At 40.4% G+C, this 21739-nt stretch overlaps 1 protein-coding gene across 3 annotated transcripts in view; it reads right to left on the bottom strand.

The window, feature by feature from the left end:
* Positions 1–21739, bottom strand: part of sema6cb (semaphorin 6Cb) — a 148718-nt gene that overhangs the window by 76172 nt on the left and 50807 nt on the right. For all 3 annotated transcript variants that reach the window (XM_085366650.1, XM_085366651.1, XM_085366652.1), the window contains exon 3: positions 9665–9846. The gene's annotated coding sequence lies outside the window, so the exon portion shown is untranslated. The remainder of the gene's footprint in view (positions 1–9664; positions 9847–21739) is intronic.

The raw sequence follows: 21739 nt of genomic DNA, 5'->3' as shown, positions 1-21739 counted from the left end.
GAATAGACCAATTCACACTGGGAGGGTGGTGTATTGAACAAAAAAAAGACAGGAACACATAAATTAAAAGAGAGAGACACACACAAAGAAGGTCTTCTTTTACCTGCAAACACAGAGTCTGATTCTGCTCCCCCCCGCCCCCTCCATCCTTCCACTAGGCTTGACCAGGCAGCTACAATAATAGAAAAGCAGAGGGACAAACGGGGCCATCTATAAGGGAGCTAGATACTGGCATGAGCATGCAGTTGAGCCTGGGTGGTGGTGTCATTAAGTGTGAGTGCGTGATAAATGCACTCTGCTTGTCGTATTTGAGATTCTCATTAGTCTGTGTTCAGGAGGAGACCTTGGGCCATTACTCTTGCAGCTGCCCTGACATGAGGCTGAAGGTGTCTGTATATGAGAGCAAAAGAAAGTGTGTACTTCGAGAGGAATTCTTGTATGCGTAGAGGCATTTTAGGTGATGTATGACACCTTTTGATAGCCATAGTCAAAGGTCCTGTGTCCTCACACAACAGACAGGCATGCTGATTGTATGACTTGGAAGTCTCAATAGTCATAATTCATGTTCTTAATTATCACTTCCCACTGTGGTTTCTATTTAAATAACAAATTGGTGTTTGGTGAATATATTTTGTGTCACCTTAATACTATTTTAAAGGTGATACAAATTTCTTTTCATGTCTTGTGATTTTACAAAGTCTCATAATGCAAGTCAGCAAAGAAACAGCAGAAATAGAAGCTTGCGATTTAAAATATTTTCTATGTTCCACGTTTAATTTTTTTGAACTAGATTTAGAGTAGGCACGCTACATTCACCATTTCTGGTGTTTTATGAAGACTAAAGAGAAAATCACTGGCATGGTCCATAGGGATAAGTGGTGTGATGACTCTCCATATCATTTCAGAGATAAAGAACAAGACATTAGAATTTAAATCAATGTAGTTTGAGGTACCATGTCAACATTTGCATCAGTCTTACATTTTCCATGCAATCCCACCACTAACATCCCTGGGAGCATTCTCAGCCCTACTCACAATTCTCCTATAACATAAATGAAGACACAGGATCAGTCCAATCACAAACATCTCAAAATCTGAGGCTACGTGTTAACTTATTACAGCAGCAAGTGTAACAACAGCTGACTCGTTAAACCTTAAACTGTGTTTAAAGACCACGGTGTATGATAAACTACTTTTCCTATGAGTAATCGTGAATGTTACTTCCAAAAACCTTAAGTGGTACCCATAGGATAATAACTCTTCCAGCTTCTTTGGTATAATGATAGCAGTTAGCTATTATCTAGAAAACACAGTATGTGCAATAGTACTACATGAAAATGTATTGTAAAAGCTGCCTGTGTCGCAAACTAACATAATGGCTGCTCAGTACCTTTGAATATGAATGTGTAAATAGGCTATATGTCCCCAGGAAACATTAGCATATTAGCTGATGCTATGTAACAATACATAATTGCACATTTTATTCAAGTTTCTTTTCAGTTTGACGTGGGAGCTGAGAAGAGGTAGCTTCCACTCTAGCTCGACAGCCTGCGTCAGTGGCTGTTAAAGTCGTCTGGACGTCTGGTCCAATCAATACTCAGCGACAAGCATCTGCCCAGGTCTCCTGTTACTGTACCTCTGTCTTCATAGCTGTCTCAGGCTGTTTTCCAGACGACCATGTGCTGCTGGCTCGGCAATGAGACTTATCACAGAATAACACAGGTAATGTGATGCCACACAGGCCGGCCGCTGACACTTTAATTTGTCACTGGCGATAGGGTTTGTCAAACTATTCCTGGAGTTCATCAGCCACCTGGCCTTATTTGCTCACTCTGTAGATGACTTTTCAGCCCTCTTGAGAAATCCTATTCGACAATGACCTTGATGCTCAACTGCTGCATATTTTTCATTATGTACGAGCCTCTGCGGAGCGAGTGCCATGTTGTTCTTCAATTGAAGAATATGTGCTGGGTACTGATGAAGCAGTATGAGAGCTATAAAATCTGATCCTCTTTCAGTAACTGACATCATTGCTTGCCTCAAAAAGAAGAACAGCAATGAGACTGTTCAGATCTCAGAGGGGTAAACTAAGATGAAAGCAGAGAAAATTTTGAACTCTGATTCAAACATTCAGGCAAGTCAAAATGAAAAAAAAATTAAAGGTAAATAAAGAGACAGGTAGACTATTTCGAGTCTAGGAGAAAATCACTGAGATAACTATAAAGTTTCTCAAAAATATGCATGAGCTAATTTAAACGCAAACCTCCACACCTCCAGAGGGACAGTGAAAGTGTTCGCAGGTTATCACTAGAGGAATATATCTGCATTATTTCTGAATCTTTGGTGCTTTTAACTTCATAATTTTTACAGTTCCTTTGATTTAAAAGTTTGTACATTTTTAAGCTGTGACATATTAACAAACACAAGTGTTATAAATGCATTTTCATGATTTGCATGTAATTAGAGCGAAGTCCATCCAAAGTCCAACCGTTCCCTGAAACAGTGCAACAATTCCCTGAAAGTGACTTGAAAGTATAAAACAAAAGCCTGAGAGCAAATGCAAGCACTCTTGATGAACTCTTATGTGTATATGAGGAAGAACAGTTGTCATTTGTCTTTTTATGTTTGTTTATAAGTCTTTGACATAGATTCACAGTATGGACCCAAACCTATAAACACTCTCTACAATGTGAAAACAGAGTTTTTCTTTATACACTGAATTTCCAAACTTTGGACACTGGATGGAGGCCAGGCAGAGGTTTGCAAACAAAAACGTCTTTAAAGAAATTGCAAAAGAGGTCCATATTTACTTTCCCTAAAAGGATCCATTAGCCAACCTGAGAGTTGTAATACAAAATTCCCTAAAGCTTAAACTTGGACCAGGGGTCAGTTGAGGGCCATAGGCTGCAGGGCTTGAAGGTATACAAGAAAGAAACATGCCTGCTTCACCAAAGGGCATTCTGAAATTATTAAATTCTAACCTGAAGTCATCTAGCATACCTTTAAATTCCAATTTAACATGTTCAGTCATTTTTTGATTGCAGTGCAGTGCTATGTGTTGCACCCCAATCGACAGCTAAAAGCCTATACACAAATGAGGACTTTCTGCAGCAGAGGAATGAGGAAGATTCACTTTAATCTCCATGACTTTACTTCCTTGCTTCTGTCCCAGGGATTTGGTACTACAGATCTCTTTTTTCTATGCTTAAGCCCTCCGGCCATATGCTACTGCCGCCCAGACTGTGACACAAAAGGCTTTTAATCAGTCTTCTCAATAACAGAGCACATTCTGTCATTAAAAACAGGCTTTGAGGCTTGCTTCAGTCTCTCCTTCAAGTCTGTTGGCTGAAGGCAGGTCTGAGATGCTACATCTATTGCAGTTCTGTGGTTTTCTGATCTACTTGCACTGGCTGAGACCTTAATACTGTCCACAGCACAATTCTCTGTGTTTTGAGAAAGACCGTAGCTAGACTACTCAAACTCTGAAGTCCGTAATCGCCAACCCGAACCCTTGTTTTGCTTGCACACACTATATACCCTGTTGCAGACAAACCTGACACAAAAAAATGTAATGAGAAACTAAAACCTGTAGCCTGTATATTCAAGGATTTCCTGAATTAAAACAGGGCTTATGTGACAAATAACCTATAGCAACCCTAGAATAATAACCATAGAACCCAAAATTGATGTGTTACAAGAAGGATTTCCTAGAGCACTGATTTTGGCACAAACAAAGACAAAAAAGTTAAAAAAAAAAAAAAAAAAAAAAAAAAGAACCAAAAAAACAAATTACTATTTCAACTTGGCGAGACAGTGTCAAGCTAACAAGTGCAAACAGCCGAAAGCTAAAAATCTGAGATCCTATTCCATCTCAAGCAGCTCTTTTGGATTCCAGCCAACTGTCCAAACAGATCAATTTTAATGTGCACAGGAGTTATCTGAAGGGTGAAAGTGACAGAACTTCAATGGGCAAATATATGAACTTTATTATAATTGAATTAATCTAGGCTTTGCCCTCAAAGTAAACATTATTCAATAGCATAGAGCATTACCATAAATTATGCTTAAATCTAGACCAACTCTAAAATAAGAGTCACTATTTTATGACCTTTACTTGTTGTTTAAGACAAAAAATATTAGCAAACTGTTGACCCTTTGCTCATTTAAATTGTAATTATAAACAGCCTTGAGTCAAACTTTGGAGGGCTTCCTGACTTTCACCTCAATGCAATCCAAAACCTTCATTATCCAAATTCACTTAATGTTTCCAACCTGAGCAGAAGGATAAAATGACTTCGAGATGTGAGAACTGGGAGTGGAGTAAAGCGCACATCCACATCACTTGAATTTTGTTCTTGACACAGATGTTAAGCCTGAGTGGTGTACGGCAGGGCTGCAGCCATGTTTGCTGACATTGTAGAAGCCGTTACGCTTCTACTTCTTTCCCATTACAGGGAGATGATTTATTTAAACTTAGCTGCAGGTTTGTTTTTGCACTCTATATTCTGGAAGCTTTTTGTTTCAGTGTGAATATGGCCAATGTGAACACGAGTCCTAGTTATGGGGAGTGAGGCCAGCAGACTGTTTGTTCTGACATTGAAAGAGCTGTTATCACAAACAGAGAGTTGTTTTCCTCCTCACAGCTTGCCGGCTGTGCTTAAGCACAGACGCACAAATGCATTTGTATGCGTTCTTGTAACAAACTGACAAACTGGCTCCTGTCCAGCAACTCTGAGTGTCTAATAGCGTGTGGACATCTCATAAAACACTGCATGCTGTGTGAGGTTTGCACTTTTCTTTCTTTTCTTTTTTTTTTGCTAAGCTGGCTAGTTAAGCTAGCCCCAAGAAATTGCATCATTTCTGCTTTCCCATGTGAGGTTAATTAGCCATTGATAAATATAAAAGTCAGCAAAAAGTTGCTTTGAAGTCCAAATATTAGTCTGAGAGGTATGTTTCAGAGAAAAGTCGATTTGGCTCTCTCTGTAGTTATAAAGCTCATCAAAACACTGTTGAATACCAGATTAAATAGTGATCTGTAAAAAGAATAATTCACTGCTTGAGGAAAATCATGAAAGGAGACTGCCATTTGAGATCTTTGCTCTACAGATGCCTGTTAGGGATGCAAGGAATACATTACATGTGTTGATCGATATTCCCTGCTTAGGGCTCGCGAGTTCACTGAATATTAAACAACCGTGGGAAAGTTATCCTGTCACGTTCCAGGTGAGGAGCGCTAAAGCCAGCAATTATCCCATCCTCTCGCCCACATACTGAATGCAGGCTTTTAATGAAAAGAAAATCGGATCCATTAATGATCCCCTTTCATTTGGAAAACCTGTACTTTTAACGGTTAACTCAATTTAGAGCCATATGTGACTAGCAGATTGCTTTCCCTTACGAAAGACACATGTTTATATTCTAACAGTGGCAATCATGGCTAAGAACTTTAAATCAGATTAATTACAACTGACTGATATTTGCATGGTGGTTTTTAATGTACTAGCACTGGGGTGTTTTTATTGAGGCACCCAACGGACATTAATACATACTCAAAAATGTTTTCTGCAAATCAGCAGAAGGTTTACTCACATCAGGCAGACTGTCGCCAGGGGAACTAGGGGATTGAGGGTCAGTTCGGTCTAGAATTCCATGACGTGGTTTTCCACTTTTCTCATGATCAGTTAGGTCATGCAGGTGTCCATGAGTGCATCCTCACATACGCTTTTTGGCGACGATTGAAATGTCACAGCCTACATAAAGCCATGTGACACATGCCAAGGCTCAAGTAAGCCTAACCACATAGTGAAGTCTGCCTTGCGCGCATACTGTGCACAATTTAAGCGTGATTGGGAGGAGGGTTTGCCTTGTTGTTCCAGGATGAATAGAAGCCGACGAGGGAGAGTTTGGTATCCACCCAGAGAAGAATTAGGAGCTTTTATGATCAGCGTGTGGAGAGAGCGAGAGAGGCGTTTTTCTCCCTGGAGATCAGATGTTAGCTCGTTGCCAATTCTAAGTTCCCTATTATAGATGATGTTTGCTGGCCTGTGCGCAGTTTTGGAGGATGGTTTCAAATCAGAATTATCTGATCATACTGCTTCTAAGCAGCTTTGTCATGTAACTCTACTGAAGCCATATAAGAGTCAGCTGAGTGAACAGAACATAGATGTAAAGACTTAAAATCCAATCACATGTTTTTACTGGGTTTATCTTGTCCGACGAAAATATCTTGACGTTCCAGTTCTAGTTGGGCATTGCTATGTTTGTCCAAGTCTGACAACATGCCAAGACTTTGTACAGACTCGTACTCCTACCCTCTACCGTGTATTGAAGACTGTATCGATCAGGTAGGGGTAGAAAAGTTCATCAGTAAATTTGATTTTCTGAACCGCTGCTTCAGGAAATCCTGTCATTGAGCTGGCCTTTACAGTGTTTTGGCGTGTACGTGAATTCAGTACTTGTTGTGATTTTTACAGACCACAACCCATTAACCTTTCTCAGTTCTCTGCAGTTTCCCTATCAAACACTGGTTCGTTGGGCATTTCATCAGTCTTACACTAAGTTAAGACTTCCTGTCTGATGGTATCTACGCCCGCTTGTTTTTGTGTTAAACTGACAACTATTTGTAAGATACTACAGCAGGAATTTTAGTAGTTTAACTGTTAACCTGTCCTTGACCCTTTACCTTTTTGCTCAAGTGTCAAGAGTGCCAACATTATAAAGTAAAGCTTGCTTCATTTTTTAATTTTACACCGATTCGTAACACATAGTCTCTTGTGTATCCACACATAATTTAAGCTAAGATGAGTATATTTTAATGCAGCTACAAAGAAAACCCAATTGGGGAACAAATTTAATATCCCTTGGAAGGCCTAATGAGCAATGCCAGTCCTGTCAGGAAAACTATAATTTTACCAGAAGTCATGTTGCAATAAAAAACACCCATGGGGATTCTAGACGAGTTGCACCAAAGCCTCATGGGCAAACATTGTTAAGACAGCAGCTCTGTAAATAGAACAGCTGGCTGACACGTACAGTACACCGGCAAAGCTATGCCTATCGTAGGCTCTTTTTTAGGGCTCCCCGACTCTCACCGGCCTACCATTAGTCTGAGCTCTGTCTCTCTGTCAAAATCCCTGAGCATCCCTTTGCCTCTCTGAGCGGATCCAAGCAAAGAGCCTATGACAGTTAGCGAGCGCCTCCACTGCACACATCATTGATACTAATGGGGACGGAAGGCTGGTGTAGTGTGGCATGTGGAACAGAGTTTGTTGGGGTGTGTGTGTAGGCATACGTGTGTGTGCATGCACGTATGCGCTAACCAAAGTCAGGATTACACAAGTGAAGCGTGTTTGGCTGCTCTGTGGCACGGAGATCAATTCGTGTCGTTACAGCAAATGGCATGACAACCAGTCTCCTCCCCATCACCATCTGCCTCCTGTGTGCCAATTTGTCACAGCACATCCAAGTGTGGCCATGCGTTCATTTAACACTGAACAAGAGCGCAAGTCAGGAATGAAGATGGGAAAAAGGGTAAGGAGGAGAAAATTAGGGCACTGACAAAGACTCAAGCCCTCGAGACATGCAGTGAGAGAGGTCAACTGAAGTTTATCAGAGGGCAAAGACAAAGAAATATACACGGGGGGCATCCTGGTGACTCCAGTACAAACCACATTGCAACACCCTGGGCTAAAACATGGGCCAGCACGTATGTCACATCTTCTAACCATATGAGTTTTTAGGAAAAGGCAAAAACAAACTAAAAAAATAAAAATTAAAAAAAATCCACAATTTAATTTTAAAATAAAAAGGAGGAAACAGAGACAGCTGCATTCTCAGTGTGTTACTGATTTAGAGACAGCTTTCCTTATTTGTAGCTGAAAAGACAGGTGCTAAAACTAGGGTCATGCAGAGAAGTGATGGGGTGGAAAAGAATGTTAATCTGTTATCTGAATAAACTGGAAAAAAAAATAGACAACAATTCTAAAATGTTAACCCCTCTGTGATTTTCATTCCTATCATGCAGGTTCGAAAATTTAGCTCAGTGCCCTGCTTGTAAAGTTGTACAAATTAAGACAGAGGGCAGGATTTGCCTGCAGCTTTCGGCTGCTATGGTTTGGCGTGCAAAGACCCTTTTTGTTTTTCTTGCAAAACCATGTGGGCCATGAACAAATGTTCATACATCTAAACTATGCATCAAACTATGCTTCACAGTGCCAGCACTGTGGAGTGAGTAGGTGACAAGATATGAAAGCAATGCCAGTCACTCTCTTTCTGCCCCCATCTCTCTCTCTCTCTCGCTCACATTTTTGGCACCATAATACCACTATTCAACAGAGTGGTCTGATCATGTTTCACGCCTTTGCACCCGCACTGACTGCTGTTCTGTCCCATTTCACCCTTTTTGATACGTCTTTGTGTCATCAATAATGACAGGCAGAAAATGGGTGTCCACATCGGGGCCCCTTATGCCACCGTGATGCCAGTGATCCGGTTCAACACCAACAACCTAATTCCTACAAACTCAACCTTCTAACCAAGCTATCATGTATTGTTTCCCTGCTGTCAGCACACCGCAAAGCAAGAGCGGTGGGCTCCTATTCATTCTGACTGACGCACAACACTCTACAATGGTCCTGTGCTGCACATATGCAGAGCCAGCCAAAAGAGGGATCACACAACAGTGGAGCTTTGAAAGGTGGTATGAATAAAGAGATCAAGAGTCCAACATGAGCATTCATAGTGTCAGATCATCGTAAATAACAGCTCGTGGGGACAAAGCCTCTGCCAACCCCAGGAAAACAATGTGTTCGAGTTACAAACGATTTTTACACGTTTATTTGTCTACCTGTTTCTGTGAGGCAGAGCTTTGCTTGAAAGCCCTCGAGTCATTTTGCTTTTGGAAAAACACAAAATGAAATCATGACCTGCACTGTGTCATACAATCAAGCTCTTAACTGCCAAATGGTTTTCTCTTATTACTATGGCCAATGTGAGCCTCACAGGGTATATGAACTTTATGCACTCAAATTCGTGGCAGACAAACATGTCATCATTTCTCACATTCATCAGCAATACACAAAATTGTGTGAAATTATGCTTCTGAAAGAGTTTACAGCATGCACAGAGGAACGCAGTGTAAAGCCTGGTCATGGTTAATTTGACGTATTTGTGTTGTATGCTTAAAACATCCTCGCCTGTGTTTCTGCAACCATTACCTCCATTTTTTCTGGTACATGTTTGGCTTCTCTCAATGACGTGTCTAAGGGCAGACGATGCTGCATGCTCTACAGATCATAAAGCCATCTAAAGCAAACTTCTGTTTTGTCCTGCACTGCTGAATTCAAAATTTAGCATGGAAATCAAATTCTTATATTCAATCTGATGGAAGTTGGTCGTTTCTAATGGTGCCATCAAGCTGCCACTTTCAATCAATCAATCAATCACTGTACTTTTGGGTAAACCTCATGAACCGTTTGATTGCTTATTAAATCTTAAATATTGAACACAGCAAAATGCAAAGGAGTGAAATCAGGTGTCCAGGAGCCCTCACTCAAGTACAATGCTGGAAATATCCTAAGATATTATCCTGATTACAGATTGGGAATTCCTTAACCCAAAATGAAGGGAAAAATTTAAATCAAGGGAAAGCTAAAACTGAACTTACAAAGGTGTTTGTCACATCCAGCAATCCACCAATCTCTGCTGCCCCTTCGTCTCTCGGGAAAGGACCTCGGCAGCCGTGTGCAGAAGGGGTTATGAAGATAAGGTGTTTGCAGGGTCTTCAAGGATTAAAAGTCTCTTTGAGGTCTTCCATTCAAAAAACGTTCAATCTTCAGTGAACTTCCTCTGAAAGCAAACAGAGAAAAAAAAATGAGAATGTAAAGCAGAATAAAGACAGCTGCACTGCAAACACACTGCCGAAAAACCTCTGGGGTTCCTTAAACGGGGCCACTGACCCAAAGAGATCCCACAGAGAGGGGCTCTATGTCCTCTCAGTGTAAACTCCTCAGTCCCTCTGCTGTCATAACATCACAACCAACACAAGCAGAAATGGAAGCAGATGTGCTGGTATAGGCAAGCAGCTTCATGTTGCTTATAGACCACATTGCTCTTTCCCAGTCCTATATTTTCATTCCCTCTTTCAATTTTATGATTTATGAGTGTGCATTCACTGTGTAATAAAACAAACAATATCAAATATGTATAAACAAAAAGACAAATTCATGATTATTCAGCACGAATGCACAAACCTCTGCCCACACTCTCTGCATATATACACAAAATGTGGACCAAATGCACCTTGTGGTTTTAAACGTGCCCACGCTTATGGTAAACTGTGTGGGAACTTCATCCAAAACTTGGTTTTGTAACATTCAATATGGAGGTAAGACTATGTAGAACAACAGGACTGATGCACCTCCAAATATTAGCTGCAAAATAATAAAACGGAGCAACGATGGTATAAAAATAGAGCTGAACCTAACACACCCGCACTTTATTTCTGATCTGCATAACCCTGTTACCCCAGCATTAACCACGCAAATAAGTTTGTTTTTTTTTTTCATACTTTGTAGCAGATATTTAGGAGCTTTACTATTTGTCATGTTTGCTGGGAGCTTTTTCACATCTATCTAGACTTGTCAGAACTTTGAAACTTTCTTCATTCGCTTGAAGCCCCTCTCTGTTCTCAAGAGACTCATTCATGCAACACAGCTGGGGGTTTAAACCAGTGCTGCTCTGTAGTTAGTTCATCTCTCCAACTGCACAGTCATTCTTTACCCAACCTCCCCATAGCAAAACCACAATCGCACTGAAGAGAATTCATGACAGATGAACTTCCTTGTAAATCCATTATCCCAAATTCAGCTTTCCGCACACACACACACAAATCTCAGTCATCTCAGATAACCAGCGATGACTAATGGAAAGTGCACGAATTCCCGTAACCGAGCTTACCTCCTAAGAAAATGACTTCTTAATCTATATAAACCTACATACACATGGCGCTCGAGTAAAAAAAAAAAAAAAAAAAAAAGGGGGGGGGGGAAGAGGTTGTGACCGCAGAGTGAGTCCCCAAATCCTTAGCCACAGATAAAGCCTGTCCACTGACTCACTCACACAGCGCAGCAGATGAGCTGCATTGCTTTCCCAATCCCTCCTGAATGAGGCAGCCGACTGCAGCTGCTGTGAGCTCAACACCAACGCTCACTCCCATCATAGATTCATAAAGCCACTGAAGGCTTGTAAATACTTAACAACCCCAGCCATCCGCAAATTAAGCAGAGTGGTGTGACAGCTTTGGCACGCTGGTTTGTGGTGACTTAACCTGTGTGGTGTAAAGGCAGGAGGCCGTGTTATACTCTAAACACATGGCTGGTTAGTTTAAATGTTATGGCCACTACGCCAAATCACACTCTGATTTAGTCATGGGAAGTGGCCTGGTGAAGTAAAGAATGATGTCAGCTTTAAAAAGAACAAAAAGAACCTCTGACCACTCCTTTCCAGCCTCCCACCCATCAGTCATGTTGCGGACAGGCTGCAGCTGTCTTTTTTGTCAAAAATCATCTCCATCAAAAATATTAGGCAACAATAATAATGATTATTTTCCCCCAACACATACTGTGCATGCAGAAGGGTGACGAATGAAAGAAATATGTTTAAAATAAGGTGTTTGTTATCCAAAACACCTTTAATCACTCATCACCTGCTTAATTTTTTTGTTTAATGTGCAACTTTATTTCAAATAAAGCTGAAACTAATACAAATTATGTTAAAATTACTTGTTTTGTCCAACCACAAAGCCTACATTTACCCCATTTATACAGTACTACTACTAATAATAATAATAATAAAGTTGTCATTTCAGCTTTAAACTGACTAATGATTTTAAGGGTAGGGCTTCATCTCAAACAAAAGGGATATTCTCAAAAACATCCATGTCACACAAGCCTCAACTTGTTGTTCTCAAAAACAACCTGTAGTCTGGACGACAGCATGATTAACAGCCACTGGCACACAGGTTAGATAAATTAGGATCAGCAGATTCAGTTAAAGAGGACACAGGGTGAAGTTTTGTTGTTCTGCGCAGCTGTTTTCCCACCCAGTCTAGGCAGAGTAGGTTCCAGTATTGATTAGAGTGAATGAGATCAGCTGGTGGGGCTGCTACCAGGCTCCATCACTTCAGCTGCTGGGTCTATTAGACTGGGTGCTCATATAGCGCATGGGAGATGAAGGATAATGTTGCAGTGATTGTTTTATTGCCACACTGCGATCACTGTGCCCCGGCATTAGCAGCGTTTTATAATTTCTAATCTCATTTTCTAGAAATAGTCCCGCAGAGAGGCCCCCGTATCCTGCCATAATAGTTTTGAGGTGAGCCCCATTTACCAAATGAGCTTTTCAGAGCACAACATTCCCATTAACACCACTCATACAATCCCTCTTCTCCTTCAAATGTGCACCATGAGCTTCTCCACAGACTCAATGCACCAGCAAGCAAATATTTCATTTTTAGAAGTTTCGCATCTAGTCAGTCTCCCGTGAGCAAAGTTGGCAAAATCTTTCCGTTACCAAAATTATGCTAAATCCCACTGAACGGATTTCACAGCAACACACCACACCACGACACACCACATTCCCGTCTACAATCCCACTACGCTGGAAAACTTCCCTGCAGTGCTCGCTTGGTTATGGTAGTGATCAATGGCCCCCTGGCAGTGGACGTTCGGGGGGGGTCTAGGGGTACAGGAATGGTGGTATTAATAATGCAAGGTCCAGGCCTGTCATATCCTCCATTAGCACAGAGGAGGCGGGAGGCCTAAAGGCTGATTGATTACTAATTAGATTAATTGCTGTCTTTTAGAAAAGGAGGAGAAAGTAATAGACCAGAGTCCTGACAAGTGTGATGGTATTGGAGCCAGCATGGCTGAAAAATATACATACAGTGTGAGGAAAAGTGGCTCTGCAGATTACAAATCAGGCTTCTCCTCTCAGTTCCGTATTAAATTAAGGAAAGAATACCCCGAGTCTGTGCAATAAACAAGAGATCAATCAAGAGCCAACCCACTGATTGGTTTAAAAATGTCTAATAAATTGCTCGGTTCTCTGCAGGCCTCTCTCTTAAACGCACCTGTCCATGCCAAAGGAACAACTCACCTGCAGTGCTCGTAGTACTAACTGAGGTCGACAGCAGTACTATTTGTTGCTTTGATTCGAGGCCATTCCCTTCCTATTATTCCCACGTTTGTTGTCTTGTTAGCTATTGCCATCTGGAAAACACAACATGATAAGGCCAACTTCTATCCAGTTTTCATGTAATGAGGGTAATGCTAGTGTTGCAGAAAACTGCCATTTGCCAACAGGCACAGAGGTTTGGAGAGATTAAGTTACACTTAATCTCCCAACTGTCCTTTAGAGATAAAACTAATAAAACTCACATCAAAGCTTTGAGTTGTGTTACACACATTGTGTAGTGTGAGTGGTAAAGTCACTAAATGATTAGGCAAATATATTTACCGCCATCTTTTCTTCCGCACAGCATTCAGTTAAATTCACAACACTAATTTCTGCCCCAAGTCACTTTGGGTTGAAATTGGTTTTGCTCACATTTTGGACTCAAAGTAAAACTCAGTTTCGTGATATTCAGTGTCACAGTGTAACCTCCACAAGATGAATGTGATGCATTTTTGTTTGAAGGCGTATTTATTGTAAAATTGATCAGGACCTATCTGGCAGACTGTGGGAGATGTTATTCTTAATAATAATAATTATCCTTGCTTTCAATTAACAGCGTCCGACTGTCTCACACAGTCACACAGTCTTTCTGAAGCATTTTATTCCAAATATTAAAATTTATTGGAAAACCATCTTTCATTAAAGCAGGCATCAGGCTTAAAAAAATTCACATAATCCAAGCCCACGATCGACATCACAGCTGCTGTTATTTCTGTCAAAATCACATCTTAATTCCCAACAAGTGGCAAAGCAGGCATGCATGTATGAGACTAATTGGCACATTGGTATGGCCACACTCATTATACACGCCCACACTCAACATAAATAGCCTCACACTTCTGTGGGAATAATGCCTTCCAAATAGGGAGCTGTATTATTTGTTTCGGCTTGCCTCTACACCAACAGACCATGGAGAGCCATATCGTGCTCTGCTGGTTTTCACAAAGCTCATGGAAGAACAGTCCCAGCATGCATTGCTACGTTCAGTGCAATAACTGTGCCACTTTTGATTTTAAAGAAAAAAAAATGACAAGAAAAAAAAAAGATTTATTCTCTAGAAGCCTGTCGAAAACATGCATTTGGCCCAACTGCAAAATTACAAGGAAAGCCTGCACCACAGTGCAGTCGTCCATATCCATCTCACAAATCTGACATAATGCCATCGACATCAGAGCTGGACTGCCAGTGATGCACTTCGCCAACACAGGGCTTGCTTTTTTGTGCTTCTTATCTCATGTCATGAATCATAAAAAGACTCATCTTTATCAGCCTGTTTGACAGCGAGACGGGTCTTTACGCTTTCTTGTCACACATGAGTTCTCGAGAAGCTGTCAGGATGAAGTGGAATATTAGACCTATTAATTATTCCACTCCTCCATCCTGCTGGGAGGCAGTTCTGAGACAGTTCCTCGTATCTGACAAAGTTCATTTATGCTTGACTCCACTGCTATAGCAACAAATGTCTAAAGACGGAGCTTTGTTAGACTACCATAACTGAAATCTGTTGACACATCATCCCAAAGGACAATACAACCAACAAATTCATGCACAATGCAGAAACTGTCATGATTAGTCTTTTGAACTTAAGCCACCTTCAGAACTCTTGACATGTTATTTACCAACTTTACTGTGCCATCGCTGCCAGGATGCACTTTTTTGTTTGGAGCGGGACAAAAAAAAAAGAAAAAGGAAAAACTGAAGCCACACAGGGTTTGAGCAAGCAAAGGTTACAGACTGTTACCGTCAGGCCTCTGGGTTAGGAACCTGTAACACCACAAGCCATAGAGGAAGCTCTTTCTTATCCATTCTTTAAAACAACTGCCTCAGTGCATGTCTTTCCATGTTTAGTTCTGTCAATCTTGGTTTGTAGCTGCTTTCCTTTTTCTTCTTTCCATAAGCCCAAAGCTACCTCTCACCTCCTTCTCGCTGCCTCGGTGGCTCACTGCTATGACAGCATGCTGTGCTAATTGAAAGCGACCCTGACTCGTCCTTTTTCCAAACCACTCTAGCTGATGCCCCGTTGTTTTTCTCTCCGCCGGAGGTTGACAACTGGCCTTTCGACTGCGGCGTCAACTCTGACCTCGCCGTGCTGGCGTCTCACCTTTCTCCCTCTGCGAATGCGGGGCCAAATCCGAAGCCACACAGAGCGGCAAGAAACTGCAGACTTGCATGTTTTCCCTCACTGTTCTTATGAGTTAAAGACATTTCTCCAGAGTAAATGAAACCAGTCCTCTACAGGTTAGAAAATGTGCTTTTTGCCTTTTTTTCTTCTTCATGCAAGTATAACTGATGCATGACATTGTTTACACACTAAAAAGAGATCTTCAATTTGAAATTCAATGAAGATGCAAACAATTCCAAGCAATCTTCCCTCGAACATGCTCTGCAAACTCTGAAGGACAAAAGCACAAACTCTAACTTAATGGATGAGATACAGCTGCAGCAGAGACAACATGATTAGATTCTCCTCATACTTAATTCCTTTATCAAAAACTAGTGATATTCCACTAAAACAAAACGCTTGTACCTGCAGTGTTTCAACAGAGGTGGGCTGCTCTTATCACCCTCACTGAATAGGACTCAGGCCCATAATGTAATAGCCTAGCGGTGTGCTCATAAATCACTTGAAGAGGCTGTATGCCACATGCACTGACACTCCCAATCTGTCAACCTGTGTCTTTATTAAAGAGCATATTATATTGAAAGGCGCTTTTTCTTCAGTTGCCCCTACTATAAATGCCTCAACTCATTTTTATGCAAACAAGAATACAAATACTTTCCTCTGCAGGCACAAATACATTTCTCTGAGCTTTAATATACACAAAACTGTCTCTGTGTGTGTTTGTGACAGAGTGCCTTTGTTTTTACATCTTGTCACCATTCCTCTTCACAATTACATCAATTGTCTCCCTCCCACAGCAAGTGAGGCATCAGTTCGGAAGTATGAATGTCTATTCATATCTGATTTGCCTTAGTGAAACTCCGTGTTATTGGCTGTACAGTGCACACAACAGTATGAGTTTGTGCTCTGCTTTGTTGATGTGTTATATTTGCTTTATCTCTCCATCCTTTCATTAACTTTGACAACTAAATGGGAAAAATCGCAAAAGTAAATATCATGTGAGCTGACAAAGAAATAGCAATAACATGAGATGAGTCACCATATAGCCGTATATGTTGACAGAGAGAAAACATTGATCCTTTCCGTTTTCTCAAAGTTTTCTTCCCATCTAAAAGACAATAGTTGACTACTCTTTTACTTTCAAATGCAATCGATTTGCTTCTCCACCCTACTGAACTCTGAACCTTCTAATTACACCGTCCTAATCCTTTATTCACAAAAAAAGACCAATGTTTCCTTTTGAGCATTTTTGATTTATTCTTTTGTTTTTTTAAATTTACTGCCCACTGCTTTAAACAACTGTGAAGGAACAACAGGCAAATGTTCCTTTGATGCTCTTATGCCCAAGTCTGATACGAGCACTTATGGATCGTGCAAATGTCACACAGATCATTATAAAGAACTCAAAAAAAAAGTCCAAACCCCCCCAGAATTCAGACAATACATATAAAATGGAACAAAACAAAACTCAGATTGTATGTGTGTGGTTTCCTTTCCCCTTTTTTAAAAGCCTTTAACCTACAGTAATGCAACTGCCTGACTCAGTACCAGCTGTGACATCGCTATACTGTCAGCTCCAGTGATTTATTAAAACTCAAAGAAGCATAAATTCAACAGGATTACACACAAAAAGAGGTTCTTGTTATATGTAGTTTTTAAAATAAAAAAAAGGAATAAAAATAAGCAACTAAGCTGCATAGGGCCATTCAGCAGAGGGCTTGTGTGAACGAGCAGGATGCCAGGAACAAGGTAAGATGGCAGCAAATAATTCGCTGTTATGACCCCCAAAGGAAGCGACTGAAAGAAGATGTCAAGTTCATTACAGGTCAATATTTGCATAAAATGTACTTGTTACATTCAATTAGAGCTTTTAATAATCACGATTGTTTTCATGCATCTTTGTTCTTTCGCCCCTAAGGACAGCTACTCCTCATCTTAGGGGTTTGGATATAATATACATGATGAAAAAGCTTTATTGAAAGGATTGAAGGAATCCAAGATGTCAAGTCTCTGCCTGCACTAAGATCTGTGATTATTTGTGCCAACTAAATGTGTCTAAGATTCTGCCGGCTGCCACAGTGCTTCCAACCAAAATCATGCAAATCGAGAACAGGAAAAACACTAAATCTCTTTCTCCCACTCATTTCTTGCAAACAAGGCGCATCCCTTGGTAAACACTGGCAGCAGAACACATCCTGCAAAGAAAGCCTCGCTGCTGAGAGACAGAAGTGTAAACAGCTCTCAAACTCTCAGAATAGAAGTTGTTACACTCTAGAAATAAAATACTGTGGATGGGAATTGAACAAAGGCATGGGTTACTTGTTAGAGGTTTTGCTTTGCAGGCTCCTGTGGCTGTGACATGACCAGAGTCCTCCACAATCTGTACCCACAAAGGTAAAACTCTGTGAGCATGAACATAATTAGTCAGAAAACTGTCTCAATTCAGGTGTTTCCCTACAGACCTTACACAAAACTAATTCCTGTAATACGCATCATAGCTACATAATTATGCTAACAAATAGGCTCGAGACACAAAACTTCTTGTTTTTAGTCTGAATAAAGGAAAACTTTTATGACCACAGCTCCATGCCAATTAGATGCTTCAGCTGTCATAACCATTGCTGGAATGGAAGATGCACCAGAACTCAAAAACAGAAGCCAAAGCTGTCAGCCTGGTTGGTGTGTGCACCGATTTCTCAGCTCAGTGAAAATTCAAAAGAACGCCTGAAAATATCCAAAAAAGGAATAAAAATATCTTGAACATGCCACATAAAACTACCTTTATTTGACCGTCTTTGTTAACTTAAAATCTCTTAAATTGTAGTAAATAATTCATGCTCACTATGTGGTTTCATATTCGTGACTTTCAGTCGCTTTTTTTGGTCTACCTGACCAAAAACAAATTTTTATTGTTCAGAAGGTCTCTTGCTCAGGAAGCTGGTGTATTGTGCACCAGGATTTATGCTGCAAGCTTTAGCCATAGTCCAACACTTAATCTTTTAGAACTTAAATAGCTCACTCCTGGAAGATATGATGTAAACCACCTGCTGCAAGTTGAGTGCTGTATGTTCACTTCCAACAGAAAAGTAAGAAAAAAGAAATCAGACAAGCAGTAATTTCAAATGGGTCCAGATGCATCTCCGCCTTCCCCTCTTCTTTAACTGCTTCAGGCTTACCTGTCCTTTTCAGACATCATTTCAAAAAATGGTCAGTAGAAAACGTGTGGGTAAGGAGTGTTAGATAGCTGAATTTAAATGCATACATGTTGTATCTTGACAATACATATCAAATAGTCTCACAGCAGCTCAGGCTTAGCCACTGTTTGTCATCTTGTCTAATGTGGAACGTGCAACACGAACAGTGAAGTAGAGCAAGGCAGACAGGTAATCCAGGATTACAACACCGACATGTCATTTCTGTGGACGCTGTTATCCCAGCTCATTCGTCTTTTGCGTGAAATGCAGAGTTCAACCCCATCTGTCTGCTCGAAACTCTCCTCTGGCACCCATCAATGGCGCACCGTGGACCAGCATAGACGACGAGATAATGAGCTCCCGTTGCCTTGTCAACGCCATCCGGTTCCCCTCCGACAATCTTAAGCTCACGTTTGCCAGTTTCCAGGTGTTTGGAGCTCTAAAGCAAACAAGGTATTCCGATAGTAAATTAAATTTTATATTGTTTCAAAATCCTTCCAACAGGCACCCACAGACTGACAATATTATAACTAGTCTGCAGTTTCCTGGAGAGATAACAAATGCAACAGCTTATAAGACTAAAGACTAAAACTAAAATCCTACAAAAAGGGAGCATGTCAGAGTAACAAAGGTAAAAGGTAAGGTTCACACACAATCTCAGTGTGACAAGCTTGTAAAAACTGAAGTTAAAGATTTGTTTTATTGTTGAAGGCACCAAGTATACACATTGATTGTCCTGTATTTGGCCTAAATGACTCATTGAATCCATTTACTGAAAAACAAAAGTGAGTTTTTAAGTCCACTTCCTTAAAATTGTCTTAGTATGAGCGTTCAACTGGGATGCTTCGTCACAGACTCCAACCTATAGCCTTAAGATCAAAGTCCATTTGTTTTTCCTTCTTTTCCCGTTTTCTATATCATCCAATTCCCTTTTTAGTTCTGTCCCCACTTCCCAGTGTTTTATCATCATTCCAATTCTGTTTTGTGCAAGCATAGAGTCACATATTTGTTTACGAAATATAGTGCCATCTCAGTGATTTCAACAAAGCTCTTTGAGAGCCACACGCTAAAAACATGCTTCTAATAAACTTAATACGATTTTATGTTTGCACTCTGTGTGATCATATTATCTGCTGAATCACAGGCTAAGAAACGTGGCTGCAGTATCGGTCACAGCTGGAGGACACTTTGTGCATATACCTTACTCCTACCGCAGCTCAACTAGAGCTTCTTTTCTGTTGGAATGCCAACACGCCTTACCTTTATCTCTGTTGCAGTTCTTATCTGTTTGTTTTTTCTTTTCTACAAATGTCAGTGTCACATTGATCACTCAAACAATGGCAAATCTATATCTGAAAAGTTGGCACTGTGTCACGTTGATCACGTAACAGGTTAGTAGATGTAGGTCTACTAATGTTTGTGTGATCAACGTGACACAGTGCCACCATTTTTTGCACAAATCTGCAATCGTTTGCATGATCAGCATGAGACTGCAGGGAAAAAAGATAAAGAAATACAAAAAAAAAATAAATTTTGGTTTCAACAGAAAAGAAGCTGTAGGAATCAAAAATGGTGGCACTGTGCCATGTCAATCACACGAACATTAATGTTTGCGTGATCGGCACGACGGTCGTGTCGATCACACGGTCATGTTTGCATGAGCAACATGACACAGTTCCAGTATTTCCAAGCAACAGACAAAGATATCAGCTCAACTCCTTCATAGTTGTCATCTTTCTTCTGGGAAAGAAAAAAGTAATAATTACATGCTGTATACCCAGTATCAATCACAAGTTTCATACACAGATTATTTTAAATGAGCAGCCTGCATGAAAAACAATCAAATATCATTTATTATGTTAGCGTTTATACGTCCTTGCAAGTTATTTTGAGGTCTGTCCATCGAGCGGTTACAGTGTTTCAACTTGTAATCAATCCCATTCTAAAGAGACTTTGACTTGAGGTCAGACTAACGACTGACTTGTCTGTAGCCAAAGTGTTTTAGACAAGACGAATAAAAAGCTGAAAATTACTTACTCGATGCCCTTTTGCAGTGTTCCAAAGTTGTGTGACGTCACAGAATAAATTACAAAATAAATTTAGTCCAAATGTTTATCCATGTGAGGGGGCTTCTTGCTGTTTTCAGTTTAAAGTGCATCTTCCCCCCATCAACAACTGGATGGCTGGTCTGAGCAACAGTTTGACCACATTCCTCATGCTACCTCTGTAAGTGCTTCATGGCATTTCCTGCAGAGTGACATTCTCTCCCCACCTGTACGCCATTTAACACAACACTGATACATTCCAGAACATTGTCTGCAAGATAAGGTATTCCCTTCAACTAGAGCATCAGATACTTCACTGCCAGAGACTTTCATTGTTCTTGTCTATTTTGCATCCACATTGCCATTTCTTATAGTAACTTAAGAGAGATTTCTGGCCCTAATGCTTTGCTAATATAGGGTAAATTATTTTTTAATGCTGCATTAATCCACTTTTGCTTTTTTTTTTTTGCTTCACTCTGATGCATTTTTTTAAAACAACTTGCAAAATACGACTCTGAACACTCTTTAGTAGATTCGGTGTCAGTTTACATTAATTGCAGAAGAACAGTTCTGGCACAGTGTTTATACGAGCCCATTCCCCACCCCTCATCTGCCCTCCCTCCCAAGTGACTCTTTATTTCTGTTTGAACAAAAAAGCTATTTCCTTTACAAAAGCAGCTGCTAAAACAAAAAGAAAAAAAGAAAACACAGCACTCGCTGATGTCTACCACACATTTTCTTCTCTGTGGAGTGCAGTCAAAGCAGAACAGCTAACCTCTCACCTGGTTTTGTACGAGAGGCTCAAAAAAAGTTGTTTTGCATAATATGTGCAGTGAAAATCAAAATCGAAACCATTCCAAACTGACACATTCAGCAAAAAATGTTCAATATCAGTTTGGAACATCATCTTATTTTATTTTGTTCAAATTGTCTGAATCTGAATCCGTTTGAATCACAACATTAATGCTGACACTGTAAACCCTAAGCAGTAAGACATAACGCCAGTCAACGCCCTTATTTTCAACTCACGTGAGTTCTTTGCCTGAGTCATGACAGGTAAGTGAAATGATGGACTAACTCCTTCATGTTTCTTTGGAGCGTTTGTTCGTTAATGGCTGAGAATCAACCCTATGTCAACATACTGG

This window comes from Diplotaxodon limnothrissa, linkage group LG11 (genome assembly GCF_057381915.1).
Source record: "Diplotaxodon limnothrissa isolate DT_005_m linkage group LG11, D_limnothrissa_male_GT1.1, whole genome shotgun sequence".
Classification (NCBI taxonomy): Eukaryota; Metazoa; Chordata; class Actinopteri; order Cichliformes; family Cichlidae; genus Diplotaxodon; species Diplotaxodon limnothrissa.
Note: the sequence above shows the minus strand (reverse complement) of the source record. Positions and strands in the feature narration are given on the sequence as shown.